The sequence below is a fragment of the Tursiops truncatus genome, chromosome 2 (assembly GCF_011762595.2).
Source record: "Tursiops truncatus isolate mTurTru1 chromosome 2, mTurTru1.mat.Y, whole genome shotgun sequence".
NCBI lineage: Eukaryota > Metazoa > Chordata > Mammalia > Artiodactyla > Delphinidae > Tursiops > Tursiops truncatus.
The window spans coordinates 57,147,625-57,154,385 of NC_047035.1; the positions used below are offsets into that span (position 1 = coordinate 57,147,625).

At 30.9% G+C, this 6,761-nt stretch overlaps 1 long non-coding RNA gene across 1 annotated transcript in view; it reads right to left on the minus strand.

Moving 5' to 3' along the window:
- LOC141277837 (uncharacterized) overlaps positions 1–4,411 on the minus strand; it is a 31,571-nt gene extending 27,160 nt beyond the window's left edge. The window contains exon 1 of the long non-coding RNA XR_012329695.1: positions 4,335–4,411. This is a non-coding gene — a long non-coding RNA (uncharacterized lncRNA). The remainder of the gene's footprint in view (positions 1–4,334) is intronic.
- Positions 4,412–6,761: the final 2,350 nt, after the last annotated feature.

A 6,761-nucleotide genomic window follows, 5' to 3' on the forward strand; every position in this document is an offset into this window, starting at 1 on the left:
ACTGCCATTCTAAACCCTGGAAAATGATTCACAAGCCAGAAAAATCACCAGTACTATATATCACTCAGCATCATAATTCTGTTTTGTCCAAATAAGCTTTACCAAATACCACTCTCAGATATGAGATTGAACACTGTTCATTCAATGCAAATATGAGTCATTAAAAATAAGTGTTTATGTTACATAAAATATTTCCTTTTAACTAGAAGTAAAAGGGTTTCTTATTCACTTCAATTACATACTTTGTCACTTGACAAAAATCACTATTATATACTTAAGTGATAAAAAAGAATAAAAAGTGTAGCATATCAACATTGTATTTAAAAAAGCAATCATTTATTTTATCCATGATTCTACAAAATTGCCAGATTAAATTATTTTATTTTCAGTCCAATTCTTGTTTATCTGATAAATTTAATCAACTGTGAATCTGTGCATCTGTGTGTATATACACTGACATGTATTTATGAATGTAGGTGGTGAGTTCTTCCCAAAGACTGAGTAGCTGGTCATAGTAAACCTTTCTCCCACAAGTTATATTCTAAATCATTATTTACAAAACATCCACAGATGGAGATTACAAAACATTTATAGACGGACCTGCCTCAGACTTTGTTAGATAAATGAATGATTGAATTTCAAAGCCAATGTTACTCATTGCAACACTACTTTCTGAAAACTTTATCATTTGAAGCAAAATGTTATACATTCCCCATTGTTCCTGATATTCTATCATTTAATGCTCTCCTCTGCTGGGCTGTGTAATCTCTGAATCAAACAAAGTTTCTTGTGAAAGAACTGAACAACTGGAATATGCATTTTCCACTCCATTGCTCAAGGTGGTTTTCTTGTGTATTTTGTTCCTACTCCATAACAGAGACATCTTCCAGGGTATTTCTTATACTCTTATACAAAATTTGGTGGGTATAATGGTTTGTTCTTTAATAACATTTTGGTCCCCATGATACTAGGTACCTGATTGGTGGGAGTTTTCTCAATCTATTTCATGTGTAAGGGCTGTTTTTGTCATGAAATATGAAAAGTGAGATTTTATCTTACATGCAAGAAACATCATGGTTGCTGGTAGAAGACATGAGATGCCTGAGTCAGAGATGAAGGATAGTTTATTATCTATAGCATTAGCAATAGAGTTTCAGCCTGTTTTGTTCCAGTTGACTGAGCCCCAATTCTCACATGGTGACATGGCAAAGGCCAGGTGACATTGCATATTAATCATATTGTGGTTCAGATGAGAACTCCTAAGTTTAGTGTGCTCCATCTCTCTTAAAAGGTAAGTAAGCATGCTCACCGTTTGCTCTGTAAGGAGACACTATCACTATCTTCCCCTTTGGTACAGAGCGAGTCATTGTGTTTTTCAAAGCTATTTTCCATACAGAAATCCTTGAAAAGATATTCTGAAAAAAGGGCAATTGGAACCACACTTCACCAAACATGAAGAAACATGACAAACCTATGGAAAATTGCCTCTCAAAAGTTTTAAGCCACAATCACAATATCTTTTAGTCCAAGCTGATTATTATTTTGTCAGTATAAATCTAAAATACCTAGTTTCGTGTCTGTTTGATCTAGGTACATGTACTCATAGCTGCACCCAGAGTTACTATCAGTATACTTTGTTTCATTAAATTAATATGTATGTATCTCAATAAACATTGGTGTTAAGCTTATCAATAATTTTTAGCATATTAATAAAAATGTTCAACTATCACAATATAAACTTAGAACGTCTCTATCACCTCAAAGAGAAACCTTATGCCTATTTACAATCATTCTCTATCCCCACTCCCAGTACTATGCAACCACAAACCTACATTTGCCTCCAGATATTTGCCTTTTCTGGATATTTTATATAAATGGGATCATAAAATGAATTCTTTTCTGTCTGGCTTCTTTTACTTAACATGTTTTTGAGGTTCATCCATGTAGTAGCATGTATCATCAATTTATTTTTTCTTATGGCCAAGTAATATTTCACTGTATGTATAACCACGTTTATTACTGATTCACCAACTGATGGACATTTGGACTGTTTCTACTTTTTGATTATTGTGCACAAAAACTTACCCAAAGTCACTGCACCATTTTACATTCCCAGTCACAATATGTGAGGTTTTAAATTCTTCCACATTCTTGTCAACATCACTCTGTATTATCTTTTGACGATAGCCATGCTAGTGTGTGGGAAGTGATATCTCGTTGTGGTTTTGATTTACATTTACCTAATCACCAATGATGCTGTGCATCTTTTGATATGCTTATTGTTCAATCCTATATCTTCTTTGCAGATATGCCTACCCTAATCTTTTATCCATTGTTTTAGGTGGGTCATTTGTCTTTTTGTTATTGAGTAGTAAAAATTCTTTATATGTTTTGGACATAAGACCTTTATCAGATATATTATTTGCCACTATTTTCTTCCAGTCTATTAACAATCTTTTTTACTGAATGGTATGCTTTGAAGTGTAAGAAATTTTAATTTTTAAAACTCATAAGTATTATGTTGTTTTGTTTTTGTTACTTGTGCTATTGGTATCATATGCAAGTAACTTGCATAACCAAAGACCCTGCTTTTTTTTCCTTAGAATTTTATAATTAGGTATACTTAAGTAAGTGTCAAATATAGTTATATTTTTTCATATTTCCATGAATCTTCCCATATGACTATCTCTTAGATTAAATATGATTATCAGGCTTTAGTAGGAAAGACATTCCTTTCCATTAAGTCCTTTGTTCTAAGTGGAGTAATTTTATTTCATGACACATCATTAATTGGACGCTAAGTCAGAAATTTTTATAGGTTTAGTGATTATGACTATTGGGTGTGACCATTGTATACTTCACTTGATCCTTGATACAACACTGAGTTTAACTGGCAATTATTGCTGAAAGTATTTCTCAAATTTGACTTTTACTTTTTGGAATTAGAAGCAATGGCAATTCCAAACCTGCAAATTGCCAAATTTGTGGGCTTTTTCTAGTCTTTTTCAGTTTTGCTTTCAAACTAGCCAATTCTTTTCTGATATATTTATTTCTTTTCTTACCTTGTATTACTTTACTAAATATGTCCCCAGAAATCAAGTCATAGTACTAGCATTTTACTTCCAAATTTTTCCCCTAGAGCTACAAGTGCATTACATACTTGATATGCTTCCATGTTTCCACAGACACAGGTTGACCAAATAATATGCCACTATATAAATAGGATCATCATCTTTCCAGCCTACTATAATAATTTAATTACAGAATACACATACACACACACAACTTCAATTTTTGTATGATATTTACCACTGATAATAATTTATGCATTAGACAGGATATATTAAGTTATATTGCAGTAACAATAAACAAAATTCTTAGTGGCTTATAATAACCAAGTTTTTCTCACACACAATACAATCATTGTAAGTAGGCTGGGTGCTCTAAATTACATGCCCTGCTTCAGAACCCAATCTGACAGAATAGATACCATCTGATATGTCTCTGGCCATGCTTTGAAATGTCTATTGGCTACAAGAAAGGAATAAACACTAAAAGAACAGAAATAGACAAAATAACTTTCAGACTCTTATATGAGGGTGATGATAAAAAAAGCACACTTCATCCCTCCAAATAAAGGAAAAAAGGAAAGAGAAAATTAACAAAGAACAGGCTGCAAATGTAGAAAGCACTTAAATAAATATGACCCAATAAAAGAGCAACTAAGATAAATATAAATAGACTGAATGCTCCAGATAAAGAAGAAATATTTAGAATGCATAAAATAAACAAACAAATAATAAGGTCTTTACAAAAGATGTATGAAATGCAAGAATTTTTTAAAAAGTAAAAGAAAAAGAATGAAAAATATGCCATGCAATAACTAATTAAAAGAAATATGGAGGTTGCTTTCTTAATATAAAATAAAACATTTATAGTAAAACACATTCATAGAGACAAAGAGATAACTTCTAGAAATAAAAGGCTTAATCTAATATACAAATTAGGCCTCATGTAAGCCATCTATAAAATGATGCACAACCAAATAAGGAGCTAGAAAAACCAAGTAAGGAGATCATGAGAAAAGAAAATTGCAAGCCAATATTATTTAAAAATGTAAATCTTAAATAAGGTAGTGACAGCAACATATAACTAGAATAGTATACCATGATCAGACTGAGTTTTGCATTTTGAGGAATGCAAACTAATTTAACATTAGAAAATCAATTAATTAATGCAGAATATTAACAATTAAAATAGAAAAAAATTATATAGTAATATAGAATATGTTTGATAAAAATCATAAACTATTGATTGTTGAAATAATTACTTACTGCTGAAAGTTTAAAAGTTTTCTCTTTGTGTTTGAGAACCATTTCTGTTCAGCATTTTATTTCAGGTACCAGTCACTGAAGTAAAAATATAAAAAACAAAATGTATAAAACTTACAAAGAAAAAAATTATGTCATTTTAAAAATTAGAATTATTAGAAAAATATTATCTAATAACTTATCTAAAATATCACTATTAATAATTATAAAATTAATATATAAGAGATTGTAGTAACATTTCTGAATACAAAATTTTAAAGTGTATTTATATATTATATACTAGGAAAAAAAAAGTAGAAACTGCTCCAATAGGTAACCAAGAATCCATAAATATTGTTCCTTTAAAAAACATTCATGTTGTATTTATGTGTGTATATAGATATATATGAACTTATGTGTATATGTATATATTTGTACATATATGAATATATGTATGTGTATATATATACATACTGTGCCTATAAAAAAGATTATAAATTATGACATTATATACCACAAAGTTAATACAGTGTTGATTAAGCTATTGTACAATGCTTTTTTACTAGTTAGAATTTTTTATACTCATTGAAAGAGCTTATTTTTACTTATTTAAACTTAGTCATATATCATTGCCATATATTCATAAAAATAAAATAGTGAATGGAATTTTTAATAAATTCCTAAAATGTCTATAAATTTAAAAATTTACAGTTCTGAATAATGTTTTACTCAGAACTGTTGATATCCATGTGTTTGAAAACATTTTTCTTTGTGTTCAAAGAGTTTTAGTGACTCAGGATTTTACTTAAAATTCAAAATGTGATAGTCATTCTAAAAATGTTGAAGTTCTCTCATCTGGCAAAATTTCTTTTTTTCTTTTGTTGATTGTTTCTAGCATATAAGCAGATTCTCAAAAATTTAACAATGAACTTCAGAGAAAAAGACATTCAATTATTCTGTTCATGCAGAGCATGAATTGGTTCACCAGCTCTCCTGGGGCTTTGACATTCCTCTTGCCCATTGGGAGGGAAAGGTCAATTTTTCAGCCTCTGTTGTATTACTTTGAGAGACAGGCACTTCATCTGCACTTAACTCACTAGTAAAGCATTAACATATCTTTATCTACCCATTGGCCATTCTTAGGTCTCATTATAACAGTTGTTGCTTTGGAAGAAGATAGGGAATTGCCATAACTTCTCCAGTAATGAGTGTTTGCTTGATAGCATCAAATTCATGCTCCACTTCTCTGTTTTTGTGCCTTTCTGTGCACTCAATATTTCCATTTCAATTATCAATCAGAATGTAACCTTTTTAGTAAACATTTTATTTTTGAATAAATTTAGATTAAAGTTGCAAAAATAGTACAGAGATTTCCACATATCTGTCACCCAGTTTCCCCTATTGTTAACTTACATTACCATCATAACATTTGTCAAAACTAAGAAAACACTGATACATTACATTACTATCAGTTAAACTCAGGCCTTTATTTAGATTTCACCAGTTTTTCTGATATCATCTTTCATCTTTGTATTCCAAGATCCAATCATGGTACTACATTTTATTTAGTTGTCATGGCTCCTCTGCATCCTCTGGTCTCTGACACTGCTTTACTCTTTCTTTGGTCTTTATGACCTTGACAGTTCTGAGGCATAATGAACAAGTAACCTGTAGAATATCTCCTAATGAATTTAACTGTTTTTCTCCTGATTACTTTAGTTCCATCCTTTTGAAGACAATTTAAATAGTCAAACAAACCCAAAATGCTTAGTAACAAAATGCACTAAACTGCACATAGATTAAATGAAAATGTAATTATATGAACACCTGTGACCAAGGTGATGCTGCCCAGCCAGTAACAACTATCTACTCTGGCCACCTTGCTGATGGTACTTATAAGATGCCATTGTTTATGAACCATCTCCTTTCTTCAAATGTTAAAATGTGTTACCAGGTACATCTTGGAATCTATGAAATAGAGGGGTATCTCATCACTTAAGATTTCTTGCCGAACAAGTAAACAGATAGCTGAAGACAGACATCACCTGAGTGCTACACAAATATAGATCCAATAAATCCTTTTCTGAATTGGCAATGAAAAGCATATCTTAGAAAGGATGGAAGTTAGTCATGCCAATATATGTAGTTCTTTCTGGGCATTTTCCATCTTAGCATAAATCACCAATAGATGGTGGAGTTAATTGTGCTAATCAAGAAATAAATTGAAGAGAGTAGGCAAAGCTTGTGGTTCTTCCTAACTGAGATAGAAAGGACCAGCAAATACAGAAGTGCTCCTTTTTCTAGGTCCCTAATAACTACAACTGCATGAAGTTAGAGCTTATTGGTGATGTCACTGAAGAGAGAGGTGGTTTAAACCTAAAATTTTCTGATTGATATAACTTCAAAATTAATTATCTTAAAGAAAGAGATAATTTGTAAGTCTTAAACAAA